Here is a 17,500-nt window from a genome sequence, read left to right as displayed (position 1 = left end):
TATATATAATATACATACACACACACACACATATATATATATATATTTATATATTTATATATATATATATATATATATTATATATATATATTTATATATTTATATATATATATATATATTATAATATATATATATACATATATATATATATATATTATATATATATATATATATATATATAATATATATATATATATATATATCGCTTCTGTTCTAGCAAAAACTGTCCGACGACGGGAACGTGTTATTCTGAGTAATAGTTTTTGTTGAATTTTCTGCTGCTTTTAAATAAAGCATATTACTCTACCACTGGTATTTGAGTACTCTTTTTGCCACCTTGTTCCACATTTATGTGTTTACTCCGGTATATATATCTGTCTATACACACACACACACACACACACAATATATATATATATATATATATATATATATATACACACGGACGCTCTCACACACATGCAAGGAAATATTGGTTTATATTTTATGCCACCAATATGTACAACACCTCCAAATAGTCAGTGGTAAAACGTATGCTTGTAGATCAGTGTACCACATTGATCTTTCGAAGATTAAGTTTACTCGAACGAAGAGCTGACGATTGATAAATGTTCCAACACTTTCTGGTACTGCCACGTTTCTTATTTGTTTTCATTTCCTGTAATTTACATCTCTATCAAGCATCTTTTACCGTAAGTTGGAAGGGGGTTACTGAAGTGCACACCATGGTAGTTTTGTGTTAATTACTTTCCAATGTCCTCCATTTTCCCCACTTTTATTACAGCGCCACAAGACTGAGCTCTTAAGCCTGCGCAGCACCCTGCATACATGTGTATTAATTTCCCTAACTCATTGCTCTTTAATTACTCGTTCGATAGATAATTTCAAATTACTGCTCAGAATGTTTTTGCTGCTCTTCGTGTACTCGGAGCTCCAAATATTTGGTTTTACACTAGGTTTTATTGCTTCCACTGCCAAGCACTTTGTTATTTGTTTTCATGGACATAAAATATATGATGGGATCGTAATGTTGTCGATAATATTGTCTAGCTTCAGATCACACATCATCTGGGTCACACCTCATCAAAGTCATTCTAGCAGAAAACAAACCATCATTTTTGTTCAGTCATAATGCGATATTGTTATATTGGAACCACTTTTTAAAAACTAAACTGACACTATAGTATTGGTATTGTTGGTACATATTAGATGCTGCATGGAGTAGCCTCCAGTGGTACTTGAGATAATTATTATCAAAGTGTTATTGGAAAGGAAGTAAACGCCTGTGGAATTTACTGTTATTCCTCCTCTGGAATTATTACTATTCCTACTTGTCATAATACTGGAAGAGACGGTATGGTCTGTGATGTCTTGCTCTGCGACAATATTAAAACAAATTTTCCTTGCCAATTTACAACTATGGTCACTTCAAATACGGTTATATTTGCTTGCCATCGCTTTTTTATTGCGATCTCTTTTGTTACATTTATTTGTACGTTGTTTTCCATGGAGGAAAATGTTTTCCAAGCTTTAAGCAATAGGCTCACCCCATTTAAATGGACAGACATGAAACAAAGCATCTCCCTCTCACTGCAGACAAATTATTCTGCAATGATGAGCTCTGAAAAATAAAGTGTAATAAAATTTAGTCGGGGGAAGTAAGAAAAAAAACAACAAATTTTTACAAAACAATAGAGCGATAACATAAATGACATTTCAGGCTGCAAATATTACATTAATAATAACAATAAAAGAAGAGAAGTTATCGTGATGTTTTACGAGCATACATCTTTTTTTCCTCTTTTACTCATTTATTTGTTCCTTGATTTCGTTTTTCTCCTTATTTCTAAATTAATATCTATTTTGTAAAGCTGAGTACTGCTAAAACGGAAATTAAATGGGAAAATAAGGTGACACATTACAGACGCTATCGTTGAAATCGTTGCGTGTTTAACTGGCTGTCAAAGATAAAAATCGAATGTGAGATCGGTGATAGAAAATAAAGAATGATTCCAGTAAAATAGACGGACATTGTCAGCTTGCTACGTTGGTGATTGATAAAGAAAAAATTATAAAGTTCAAAATACTGGAACGCTATCGTGAACACATAATTATAGATGTTGATACATATGTATACTCACACATGCAAACACATGCACTCAGAATCAAACATACATATATAAACATATACAAGCAGACATGAGCATAAAAACTATGAAACACGTTATTATTAATAACGATGTCAGGTAGAGAAATAATAATGTGTTGAATGAAGACTAAAACTTACTATGAACGGCAAATATTGAATAGCAAACAAGACAACAGATGCGTATAAAAAGAATAATAAATATCTCATATATAATAAACTCAATGTGTTTCAGATTCCAGTCACGCTGATAGAGGAGAATAGAGCGAGTAACAGTCAGATATGCTAAATACAAGTAAACAATAGTAAGAGGTTCTGCTCTACAGCTGCTGGTATTTTAATCAACATGAAATTGCTAAATTTTATCATCAGTTATATTAAATTTATCAATTTCATAGATCATATTCACATACCCCCCTACACACACACACACACATACATACGTTGTTTTCAAATCCTTTCAAAGTATTATCGCTCACGTAATAGTTATAAATAATATACATATAGGCGCAGGAGTGGCTGTGTGGTAGGTAGCTTGTTTACCAACTACATGGTTCCGGGTTCAGTCCCACTGCGTGGCACCTTGGGCAAGTGTCTTCTACTATAGCCTCGGGCCGACCAAAGCCTTGTGAGTGGATTTGGTAGACGGAAACTGAAAGAAGCCCGTCGTATATATGTATATATATATATGCGTGTATGTGTTTGTGTCTGTGTTTGTCCTCCTAGCATTGCTTGACAAACGATGCTGGTGTGTTTATGTCCCCGTTACTTAGCGGTTCGGCAAAAGAGACCGATAGAATAAGTATTGGGCTTACAAAAGAATAAGTAACGGGGTCGAGTTGCTCGATTAAAGGCGGTGCTCCAGCATGGCCGCAGTCAAATGACTGAAACAAAGTAAAGAATAAAAGAATAAAAGAATATAATTATTTATTCTTATCTTTACTATTAATTCAGTTTCAATGCTTTCCCTTCCAGAATTTAATTCTTCTTCCTCTTTCCAAGGGAATGACAATTCACACGTGTCTGAAGGGAAGTTGTTGACGTGAAGGTGTCGATAACACCGAATAAGGATTTTTTTTTCTTCCAAAAATGAAACATGGGCGCCAGCATATTTGCATATAAACATGCATATATATTTATATGCATAGGTATATATGTATGTAGTAGTATAAACAGATATACAGGCAGAAAACAAACATATAAATACATCGAAAAATAGATAGATAGATAAATAGATAGATAGATAGATATAGATAGACATGCCCCCGTATGTACACACCCTAGCAAACATGTACATACGCAGCGAAGAGATGATGCTATCGGCTCCTAAGCACACTCCAGCTTACGCACATACAATCATACTACATACCTACACACATTCATACTCACAGTAGATACACATTTAAAGGCACCAGACACCATAATTCACCCACTCATACACTTGATATATACATGCACCCTTCGTCGTCAATGTATTTGATGTCGAGCAAGTCCTGCTCAAAGATCAGTTAGATAGCTTATATTTACTAAGTTTCATAAATCTGTAAACACAACAACTTGGAAATTAAAATACAAAAGGTAGGTCTTCTTAACCCAAAATGTGGACTTATAAAAAAGGGATGCCAAAAGAATCTTGAAAACATCTCTGAAGAATCATGTCTCACAGAAATCCAAAAGATTAAACTTTTAATTACTGTCCACATCCTTAGGAAAACCTTATCAATTTGAATATTTCTATTCTATTATATGGAGATATTTCTCTACTGCTATCGCCACGCCACCTTCCCAAGCCTTCAGTCATATATCATTATGGCTTACCCTCCATTTGTCTCAACAAGTGGCTCTATGAGTCGTGTAGATTAAAAGTAAACAACAACAACAATAATAAAAATAAGAATTATTATTATTGGTGTTGTTGTCCTTGCGGTCAGTTGTTCTGCTATACACATACACACACACACACACACACACACCACACACACACACACACATATATATATATATATATTCACCACATATATATATACATACATATATATATGTATATATTTTATATATATATATTATATATATATATTATATATATATATATATACATACATATATATAAATATAAATATATATATATATATATATATAATATATATATATATATATATATATATTATATATATATATATATATATATATATACGGACAGTAGAAAATATTCCATGAGGTACAATTAAAGAGGAAGAATGGATCGCCAAGATAATAATAAATCACCTAGTCTGTATGGATGACCTTCAGTTTTATGGAAATCCAAACGATGTAAACTTCGATGACATAAAATTACCACTAGATAATATTGTTAGATCACTATGGAATAATGTGGTAAAGAAATATCTCCAAAGTACAGCAAGGCGATGCGATATTGGAAAGAGAAATCAGAGAGATGGTTACTAAATTTTACAAGTGGAGATTTAGGAAGGTGCTGAAAGCAAATTAAATTTGAGCGAACATCATTAACGACAGGAACTCATGGATAATGTCAGTATTACGATATCCTGTTCCCTTCTGCAATAGAGAAAGATGGAGTGCGGGACCAGAAAGTATCTAGCAATGCATAGCGCTCTGAATCCTAAAAGCAATACCGACCAACTGTATCTGTCTAAAAGGAAGGTGGCAAAGGAATACTTAGTGCGGAAGATACTTCGATACTGGGGCTAAAAATTATGTTGTGCAGAGTAGAGGAAGAATACTTTCGGCAAGTAGGGATGCAAAACAAAATTACTCAAAGAAGAGAATAATTCAAACACACAAGGAAGAACAACAGAACGGACAAATGGAAAGAAATTGAACGGCATGACTGATTAATGCAACGAACTGAAAATATAGGAATTGAAGCCTATAATATAGGCAACGTTAATTTTAATTGTTCAGAAACAAGCCCTTAGAACAAATCTGATAACCGGAAAAATCGACGAAATTCAGAAAACATATGTAGAATCTGCAAGAAAGGAGAGAATCAGTCACATTTTGAGTGAGTGCACAAAAGGAATACAAGCGCAGACATTACTGAAAGGCAAAAGAGTACTTTCGAATATCATTGGAGCATGCAGCCTCAAAATAACAGAAAGGTGGTGTGAACTGAAATCAGAGGGTGTGGTAGACAATGCGGATTACAAGATCAAATGTGACATCGTTATTAAGGCAGACCATACTACTGAAGTTAGAAGACGGGCCAGAATTAGGAAGGACAAAGTAAAGAAACAGTGCAAGGTTATGGATTTTGCACTTCACGATGACAGAAGAGTCGATACCAAAGAGCATGAAAAAATAATATCAGGATTTAGCCAGAGAGCTGTTGTAATAAAACGACAATTATTTCTATGGCATAACACTTGGCATAACACTCAAGTTGTTGCTTAAAAGACAGAAAGAAATTGAACTTGAATGACATTGCCGACCTGCAGAAAACTACCATCCTATATTCTGGAATAAATTAGCATGCACTAGTAGTAGTAGTAGTAGTAGTAGTAGTAGTAGTAGTAGTAGTAGTAGTAGTAGTAGTAGTAGTAGTAGTAGTAGTAGTAGTTGTAGTAGTAGTAGTAGTAGTAGTAGTAACAGTAGTAGCAGCAGCAGCAGCAGTAGTAGTAGTAGTAGTAGTAGTAGTGGTTGTTGTTGTAGTAGTAGTAGTATTAGTAGTAGTAACAACAACAGCAACAACAATATAAATTAGAGAAGAGTACTATATATATATAGCATTTATACCTAAGCACTGAAACAATATATCCTTGTAATTCAACATTGGAATTCTTTGATATGTTGTTAAGCACGTTATTATTTTAATGTAATAATCATAGAAGCAATACATTAGCTAACAACAAATTTTCAGAGCAGGATCTTAGCAAGAATACAAATTGAAATATTCTCAATTATATTTAAAAACTTCATTCCTTTTGTTCAATAGCAGTTTCCATGTCTCGAATGGAGAAAAGATAAAGCATATAATTACTATGTAAATAATAGATATTTAATTACAATTAAAGTGATGAGTATGTCATTTTATAAGGAATCAATTTTGAAATGCGAGAATAAAAGCAACTTTGCAGTTATGAATATAAAATAAAATTGTATACAAAATACACACATACACACGTGTATACACACACAAGCATATATATGCGAGTGTGTGCTCGTGCGTTTGATTGTCGATGTGTATGTACACATTAAGAAACGGAAAAGGTAATGACAGTATATTTAGGAAAGATACAAATAGCTAAAATATGGGGAAACAGGAAATAGACAAACTTTAAACGAAAGGTAGACAAAATCCATAAAAATCTGTATATCGATTCGTTTATGTATCTTTATTAGGTAACAAATAAACAGAGAAATATTTACTCTGCTAACAATGAAGAGAAGGATATTTCCTTGGGAGAAACAGATTTTAAATATGTTGGAATGGACCCAACAAAATCGTTTATATCGGATATATCTATAAAGCGGTATACACAAAATGCATGTACTCATGTAATGTTTTCAACAATATTTGTAATATATGGTATGTTTATATAGTTATATACACACGTTTATGCATTTACAGTAAGACGTACACACGTATACATATACACACAGCTATATATATATATATATATACAGATATACCTACACACACACACAGATACATATATATATATTGAAATGTAGATGAATAGACATATCAAGCGCAGGAATGTATTTAAACATGTAATGAAACAATAAAATTAATTGTAAAATATATATTGAATTGATTAATGAATAAGATACAGTAAAGATACATATACAAGCACCCACATATACATTTGCACGAACGCTCAAACACACACACACTCACACACACCGGCTAGGCGTGCAGGCGAGTATCATAACTTATAATGATATCTTCTTATACTAACATATATGAATGGCATTGCTGCCCTCTAAGACTTTTAGGACAGGCAATCATAACTGTCCTGGTTATGCAGTAATTTTAGTATATCATATATAATAAATCTATTAGGATGACATGCAAATCTTCTTTTATTCCAGATTGAATGAGACAGCTGTAATAGTACTTTGAATACTGGTACTAATTACTGCTCATTACAGCTGATTGGTTTGCAGAAAGCAGTTAGGAAGTTTGGAAACTTTGAATACATTAATGCTTGCTATTTAAACAGGGGAGATAATGTTGTGTATACATCTCTACTTTAATGATATCAATGTTTTTGTAATTTTAGAAATCGCCTCACATGTCCGTTAGAAATAATTTAGTGTATCATTGTAATACTACACCTGGTGCTATTTCGGATTATTACCTAGGGTCCTCTTCTCCATATTTTAAAACAGGGTAAGATAATCATCATGTTTTATCTTCCCCAAAATAGAGAAAAAAATTAACTGTACGTTTTTAGGTAAGCTCATTTGGATTTTAAAAGATAAAAAATACGAACAATGGCATTAAATATCCAATCATTAGTAGTGTTCCACTCTCTACTTATCGGAATCGAACATGTGATGTCTGCCACATACGAATATTCCATATCCTTATTTCTAAACGCAGAATATTTATCTAGGAAATGGAGTTAGCAATAAAATGCTTAAATTCACGTAGGAAAATGTTTGAACGTTTTCCAAATAAGTAGATTGGGCTTGAACTCTCTCAGATAGAAAGGCACTTAAATAACCCTGGTAAAATATTCACAAATTTATATAACACCCAAATTCCAACTACTCGGATAGCCCTTCTGTTATATTGGGATTTTTTCTACTAATGCACAGAATTTTGATAGAGTTACATTCAATTCAATAGGTAATAATATTTTAATATTCGTTTGGTATGCATACGTTAAGTTGCCTAATGGATATTTTCGGTTTGAACGGCATTTTTTTCTAGCGGTGTCATATGAAATTGTCACCAATAATTATGACCTAGTATCGATCTATTGTACTTCAATGTGTTTTAGGGTTAGGGTTAGTTAGGGTTAGGGGGTGGAGAAAGGGTATCTTTTTTTTCTTCAGAAATGTAAATAAACCCAATCTGTTTCTTAAACGAGGGACATATTCATACGGCACAGAACGTATTCACCTCAATAGACGTTATTGATTGGTTGAAATTGCAGAAATTGAAAAAAAATATATATATCTTACAAATTATAGAATTTTCTCAATAAAGCCAAGAGAATAAGATGCTTTATAAACACATTCTACCAGTTTACGAAGTTTAAAAGTGTTTCGTTACGTGGAAATTATTTTTAAAAACTGCCGGTCAAACCGAAAATATCCACAATATTAGATTCCCCGACTTCAGCTTTTTAAATTCAACAATCTACTTTCTATTATATTTTGTGATATGAGCCGTCAGTGATACTACTTCATTCTGACCTATTTATGATTCTTTCTACTATAAAGCACAAAATTTGATCAGCCTCTTTAATGCCGAACAGGTTACTTTGAGATTAAGAGTAACTAGAGATAATGACATATAAATTCACTACCACCTCCACTGATTGTTGTCCTTATGTTTTATATCTAGCTTATATTCTGTAATACAAGTACGTTTGATTTACTTCACCCACCCTTATAGGGCACACTTTGAATGAAGGTGTATACGATTGTAAAAATATGTATTAGCAGGTGTAATACAATTGATTTAATATAAATCGATTACGTGTACAAAACCATTATATCAAAGTACACTTCAGCAGAAAGACGGGTGAAAACGTTATACGAAGAAAATAAAAAAATAAAAAGTGTAATTGTCCGTTTTTCACAATTATATTTTGATAATATACTCTATATTCTACGTAAAATCCTTTGACTCGAACTCAGGATTTTCCAATGAAGTTTAACGCAAATTAATTGTTTATCCTGAACGATACTAAATGTTCAGTGTGGTCAGCCAAGTCTGAATTTTACACACGGTTCGTTACGTACCATCCCGGATGTATAATCTCTCTCGTTCTCTCTCTCTCTCCCTCTCTCTCTCTCTCTCTCTATATATATATATTATATATATATATATTCTTCTTCCACTTCTAATTCTAATTATAATTATGATAATAATAATAATAATAATAATAATAATAATAATTATTATTATTATTATTATTATTATTATTATTACTATTATTATTAGCAGCAGCCGCAGCAGCAGCAGCAGTAGTAGTAGTAGTGGTGGTGGTGGTGGTGGTGGTAGTAGTAGTAGTAGTAGTAGTAGTAGTAGTAGTAGTAGTAGTAGTAGTAGTAGTAGTAGTGCATGCCGTCAAAGTGTACTATCCCTTTTGGTGGGGGAAACTGTCATATAAAACCTATTGTCTATCTTGATTGCTCTTAATCTCGCTTCGCTATGTAACTAGTCACTAAACACGGTGACGTACAGAACTATTTGTTCTTCTATCTACTAAAAGCACAACAGTGAGGGAAGAAGTTGAAGTACGGAGGCCTAAATCTGCAGATATGTGGCATGAATCTAAAACTGATATTGTCTTCCTGTGACAGGTACCAGCTCCATGGAAAATCTCGTAGACAGGCAGTTATTTATACTGTTCACCCAAATTCGTTGAAGGTCCTAGAAAAGATACGTAGAACATTGGCTATCACACCGAATTAGTAAAAGCTACATCTTTCGTCCGTCACCTAATCTTCATAGCCAAGCAGATTTGCAGAGAAACTGAAGAGACATCAGAGAGGTCTTGAGCAGAAAAGCAGAAATATTAATGACAACGAGGAGGGCATAAGAAAATACAATCATCTGTGAAGAAGGACTAATCACGATGTGTGTGTTAGAGTGTGTATGTGTGTGTGAGAGAGTGTGTATGTGTGTGTGCGTGCGTGTGTTCTTTATTCTTTTATTCTTTTACTTGTTTCAGTCATTTGACTGCGGCCATGCTTGAGCACCGCCTTTAGTCGAGCAAATCGACCCCGGGACTTATTCTTTGTAAGCCCAGTACTTATTCTATCGGTCTTTTTGCCGAACCGCTAAGTGATGGGGAAGTAAACACACCAACATCGGTTGTCAAGCAATGCTAGGGGGACAAACACAGACACACAAACACGCACACACACACATATATATATATATACATATATACGACAGGCTTCTTTCAGTTTCCGTCTACCAAATCCACTCACAAGGCATTGGTTGGACCGGGGCTGTAGCAGAAGACACTTGCCCAAGATGCCACGCAGTGGGATTGAACCCAGAACCGTGTGGTTGGTTAGCAAGCTACTTTACCACACAGCCACTCCTGCGCGTGTATTATTAATAATTTTCAATCGGACCCATGCAACTTTAATTTTCGTAATCTCCTCACAGAAACCTACCTCGTGCTATGTGTTGTAAATCTATGCAATAATGAGAATAGTTGCTTATTAAGGAATTAGAGTTACGTAGCATTTCCTAAAAGCAGCTATTAACGTTTCTATTTTTTTTTATAAAATTGTTAAAAATTCTGAAAACCCAAAATATCCTCCCATGCATTTTATCATTGAACAGTGAAGTAGACGTTTCGATGAACAATATTTTTTTTATTCGCTACCATCAGTCATAAAATAAATTTATTTTCCGCGCGCCATACGACTCTCTCTTTCTCTCTCTCCCTCACTTTCTCTCCCTCTATTGTTATGTTTAAATGTTTTCGCTAAAAGTTACTCATTACAAAGACCTTTTTCAGGCATATAGAGAGTATATGTAAATTTTGTTATACTCTGTGTATCACCTTTATTGTCAAATAAATATATATATTGGCGTTTTCGTTTTTTTTTTTTTATTTCTTCTTTCCCTCTTCAGCCATTTCTTTTTTATCACACCCGCCCCGTTCAAACCACGTGCTGTGTCATTCCATTAGAAACATTCTGTTCTTTCTAAAAACACAATTATTTTCTTGCCGTGCACCGCTCACTCCCTCTTCCTCTCTCCCAAACTCTCTCTCTTTACTGCCTATACTGGATTGATTTCATTAAAAATAGGTTAACTTATATTGTTAGGCAATAAATTGATCTCATTTTTTTAATGTCCTCTTACCATCGGTTTTCTCTCTGTCCCCATTATCTCTCTGTCGCACGCACTTGCGCATGTACGCACACGCGCGCACATATACCACACACACACACGCACACACGCGCGCGCTTCTTTCAAAACCCTTGCCGTGTCATTCTCTTTGAAAGTTGATTTCGTTCGTTTCGTTACACAAATATATATTACACGCAATATCCAGGCTCAGCTATAAAACTTTTCATTTCAGCCTATAAATTCTGTCGTTATTCTACACATTGTGTTACCTTCATTTTCTTCCCCCAAAAAATCTCTCTCTCCCTCCACCCCCCTCTTTCTCTAGCAGAGACAAATTCTGTCAGATCATTCATGTAACCATACCAAATAACATGAATTTTGTGAGTAAAGAGGTTGAAACTATCATCAAGTACTCTGAATTCAAAGTGGAAATGGCAAGCCTGTATGGGATGTGAGAGGATAATGTAAAAGTAATACCAGCGGTGATTGGGGCGCTGGGCTTAATCCCATTGAAACTTCAAGACTTATTTTAGGTAACTGGAAAACCCATGCAAGATTGATGTCGTGCAAAAGCAGTATTATTGGGCACAAAGTGCTCTTGGGGTCTGAGTTTAATTGATGTTGCCCGGTGTTAGGAATTTTCCATTTCAAATTATCAAATCTTCTGTGCGCATAAGAATAATATTCATAGTAGTAGTAGTAGTAGTAGTCGTAGTAGTAGTAACAGCAGCAGTATTAGTAGTTATGGTAATAATAATAATAATAATAATAATAATAATAATAATAATAATAATAATAATAATAATAAAGAAGAAGAAGAAGAAAGAAGAAGAAGAAGAAGAAGAAGAAGAAGAAGAAGAAGAAGAAGAAGAAGAAGAGAAGAAGAAGAAGAAGAAGAAAAATAATAAAGAAAAATAATAATAAAGATCTTGAAATAGAAATCAGCAAAATGTGGAACCTGAAGACTAAAACAATACCTGTTGTCATAGGTGCCCTGGGAATGATAGCAAAAGGGGCTGATCGCTACCTAACTCAGATACCAGGAAACCCCAAAATGGCAGAAATTCAAAAGATAGTGCTCATGGGAACTACTCATATCCTACGCAAAATATTTTCTATGTAATCTCAAGTTTTAAAGCAAACATAATTTTCGTTTTTTTTTCTTCTTTTGACATTCACTAATACAACACTAAATACAAAGCCAAATATATGGCACACTAGGCATAACAACATCACGAACTTCCAGCCTGTTGTCTCTTGAGGTCTCTGGGTGAGACTTGGAGCCAATTTGTACAAATATAAAGCAAAAGTCAAACATAGAATAATAATAATAATAATAATAATAATAATAATAATATATAATAATAATAATAATAATATATAATAATAATAATAATAATAATAACAATAATAATTATTATTATAATAATTATAATAATAATAATAATAATATAATAATAATATAATAATAATAATAATAATATAATATAATAATAATATAATAATAATAATAATAAATAATAATAATAATATAATAATAATAATTTATATCGTGTATTTGTATTGCTTTTGTACTGCCCATGACACTTCTTAATTCCCCCTAACGGGCAGTCAAAAGACGTTGTAAGTTGGGCAAAGGTTATGCTCGGGTAAATTATTTGCATTTCATGAGCGAAATGAAGCATTGTATTTAAATCGAGGAGCAGCCTGAAAGTCTTATATAATATATACAGCTCACATTTTCTCACAATGATGTAGGTACGGAGTTCGGGATAGAAACATTTATTACACTGATATTGAAACGGGAAAGTTGTGAAGGAAAACAGGGAATTGAAATATCAAATGGCAAAATAATGAAAACAGTTAAGAAGGGAAAATGTCATATGTATTTGCGATTGCTGGAGAAAAATAAAAAGGGAAGAGAGGAACCTTATTACAAGTACGGGTTTATGCTCAAGCTCGAATTCAAAAAATGTCATTGAAGCATTAACTGCATCAGCTGCCGATTATCAGATAACAACCTTCAATTGCATATTGGATAAGAAGCAACATACAGAAACTTGTCATTAAAAAATTAGAAAGCTGTTGATTAGGTATAGATTTCACCATCCTAAAAGGCTTATATTAACCCGTTATACGTGAAGGGATACCTGGTGAGGGAGATGTGCAATTGCTCTGGGAAAGTGTGTACAGACGAAAAGAAAAAAGCCTACCAGAATACTTACAGAATAGCACGAAGAAATTACTAAACTCAGTAAATGATGAACATGTGATCAAGTGTGCTTCAGGTGAAAAGACCAAGAATGAAATCAAAAGTGAACATGTTCAAGGGATGGATGAGAATCCTTTACATAAGTTTTAGGGAGACACTGAGAATGTACGCAGAATAAAACCAGGGGCTTGGTTGAACAAAATGGCAATTGAGAACCTTATTACAGCAGATGAAGGGATACAAACAAACCTCTTGAGAAAATATGTGTATGGGGAGAGGATAACAGCAAAATGTAGAGTATGTGGAATTATAGAAATTAGGGCATACATTGTTGCACGATGTGCAAAGTTGGATTGGGGAGAATATAAGAAAAGGAGGCATTACTAGGCCCTGACAGTTGTGAACGCTTTGTCAGAAACGTAAGGGAGCAGTAAGTAAACCTCGAAGCAAGCTATCAGCAGCGTCGTTCAGATGAATTTGTTATAATTTTAGTGTTAAAAGTGTGCTTGAGTCAGAGAAATGCAAGATTTTTTAGCGATTTTCGAATTAAAACTGATACGAAAACATAAAATAATAAGCCAGATATAGCAATAATAGACCAGGAAATACGAATTTACTTATTAATTCAATCGTAACGTCTGTTTGATACCAGAGGTGTGAAGCCGAAACATGTTTCTTTTAATGACAATAAATTGAAACTTGAAATTAGGAGAATTTAGAATATGAGAACTGTATAGGTCGTACATTTGGTATGGCACGCAAATCTTGATCTCCTATAGTAAGTTTCTCAGTTGCGTTTTTATTGAACCAAGCCCATGTTTTTATTCCACGTACAGCCTCAACGAGTCTCCAATGATTTGGAATCGACCAGCTTGATCCCATTACTCAGCTGGTACGTATTTCATCGAACCTGAAATGATGAAAGGTAAAATCGTCTTAGACGGAATTTGAGCTCAGAACGCAGACACGGTCAAAATGCCGCAGTTCATTTTTCTAGCGTGTTAATTACAATATTCAAAGAAAATTCAACAACGGCAGTAACTATACACAATAAAAACGAGAGCCGCCTTAATGATAATAATAATGATGATGATAATGACGATGTTGATGATTGTGATGAGGATAATGAAGATGATGATGATTATGATGATCATGATGATGATCATCATATTTATTAGTCACAATGGCTGAAAGAAATCGAGGTTAATAACAAATGACGAAGATACATAATGAAGCTCTTACATACTTTGTGTGTAAATCGATGGCGTAAACAACAAATATTGACTTGAAAAATTTTCCACAATACGAGGGATAATTTCGCAGGGCCAGTCAATTAAACTACAATAAACTTTGATGTCCCTGACCGCGAATATCAGGTTCAAAGTCCAACACTTTGTTTCAGGCCCTATGCTTCATTCCATTGATGGACAAATCCGTAAAATCCGTGACAACAGATGTTTGGCAAATACACATCCTTAAGTAATACTCGGACTATATACTTGTAAACTCTTCCGTTGCTCTGGCTCTGTCTGCATCAGAGAGAGACCCAACTAACGGTTCTTCCGTGCCTGGAATTTGTTTTGAATCGGTAATTTCTGCCATCGCTGCCCTTAGCAATAGCGTTCCCAAGCCAGAGATTTAAGAAAGTTACCAATAGTTCCTGGGCAGAAATTTCTCCGGCGTAGACTATTCACTTGATTCTATTGATGCTAATATTTTCTTGGGTACAATATCAGAAATGTTAAATTTTCATTTCACCATACAAATATTATTGTTTTCAAGGAATTCTACACGTTTTAAGTTATTTATGCTCATAATAATCCACTGTAGGTTCAATGTATTTTTCAGTTAATCTTACAAAACTGAATCTGAGAATGGGTTATTCAAAGTGTGGCAATTCCAGTTAAAAGTATTTAGATGTGATTAAATATTATGGCTTTTTTTTCGTCTCATAGCTTGCAAATGAGTAACATTATGAACAACTAATTTTAATACTACTAATAAATTAAATAACACAAACATAAACAATTATAAATATATCAAAGAATAATGCCAATAACTAAAATAGAATAATGGTATGTTGAGCAATAGCATACCAATAAATTACATGCTAACCATTCCGTACATTATTATTTTTAAGAAGAATCGTATATCTACGTATCTGTGTTTTGATCTGACTACTTTCATATTAAAAGCGAGAACTACTCTCTCGTGGGACATTTGTTATCGTTTTCAGCAATAAAAACTAAACGCGGAAAATCCAAAAGAGACTAAAACCATTGAAATTGTATCATTTGATTTCACAATGATTGAGCATATAACCATTTAAATCCTGTTAATATATGTTGGTGACTACATAACTTTACAAGAAATGTCAAAACCTAGATTATCGAATTATTATTCCCATTCACAACAATAGGCATTCTACCGATAAAAAAGAGAACATTAACTATTATAAGCTTCATTGTTTTCAATCTCATTGATATTCTTGTCAAGTATATACTGGAAGTCGGAACCAGAGTGTATGTGACAAGAGAGGATGTAAGAGAGATTATTTACTTGGATTTTATTTATATCAATCTGAAACGGCACGCAGCAAGTAAAAATTGTTTAAAGTGAAGGAAGGATACGAAATGTATAAAAGTGTAAACTCTTTTAATCTTTAACTTACATTAGTTCATTGTATTGGCGCGATGCTAGAAGTCCATCCTCTATCGCTTCCGTCTATAATAGCTGTTACCTTTACGTCCGTTCTTAGCCTTTTTTTAAATAGAGCTGCTTAATGCACAAGAGAAGTCGAGATCCTTATAGAGAGGCAACATTTACACGGATATAAGTATCGTGTGTTAACTTTGTGTGACGCGCTTATTCCGTACATTAGACACGTATATTCCGCCCATATATGTGCACATATATATATATACGTGTGTGTGTGTGATTGTATGTGTGTGTTTGATTGTGTGATTGTGTGTGTGTGTGTGTGTGTGTGTGTGTGTGTGCGTGCGTGTGCGTCTCTGTGTGTGTGTGTGTGTGTGTGTGTGTGTGCATGCCTAAATATTTTCAAACAACGCAAACATAAAGCTACTCAACGATTAAATTTGCGCTGCACGAAAATAGAGTATTCATTTAACATTTAAATAAAAAAATATTCATTCATGAAGAGGCGTACAGAAGTGCATGATATGATCCCAAATATGGAAATGATGCACGAACAGAATTTAAAGTAGCTTCTCAAACATGGAAATTGTAATAAAATTCCCGTAAATGTTATGATGAGCATATATTAATAAAAATGATTGGTAGTACATGTGTATTTGAATGTTTCCTCTTCTGCTTGATTCTTTGTTCTGGACAAAGATTTGTGAACTCACATGCGTCAGATTTGTGGAGAAAACATTTGCTGATAAGTAAAAATGAAAGAAATGTTGAACATGGTCGATAATTACATTGGTATGACAATAAAAATATAATCCAAAGGAAATCTTAATTATGACAAATGATAGATATAAAATAACTCAGGAACAAAATGGACATTAATAGAGATCTAAAAAATACGGGTTTTACCACTGGAGAATAATACACAAGTTTTCTCAACTTTCCATCGTAAAACCCATTTTTGGAGACCATAGAGCAAGATTGTGCGTTGCACAGCTTGCAACATAAAGAGCACCACATAGTAATAAAGTACATAATTAATCCTTTACATAGAGTTGTCGCCATTCAGGAAATTTTATAACTCATTAGAATGCCCATTACGTAAGTTATTTCTAAAGAAATCAATCTAGAGTTTCAAGAAAATATTTACTGGAACATTAAGCACTGATGAAAAATATTTAAATTATGATTTCACCTAAAAAAAGTTTCATTTTTGGATATCTACAAAGACATTCTCACATAAATACTTCAAATAAAACTGGTCTATTAAAAGAATTCTTTCTTTAACTCGGTTTATATATATATATATAATATATCTATATATATATATATATATATATATAATATATATTATATGTATGTATGTATGTATGTATATATTTATCTATCTATCTTCCTATCTATTATATATATATATATATATTATATATTGTATATTATATATATATATATTATATATATATATATATAT

The sequence above is a fragment of the Octopus sinensis genome, linkage group LG7 (genome assembly GCF_006345805.1).
Source record: "Octopus sinensis linkage group LG7, ASM634580v1, whole genome shotgun sequence".
NCBI classification, from domain to species: Eukaryota; Metazoa; Mollusca; class Cephalopoda; order Octopoda; family Octopodidae; genus Octopus; species Octopus sinensis.
The sequence above is the reverse complement of the archived record's forward strand: the minus strand, read 5'-3'. Positions refer to the sequence as shown.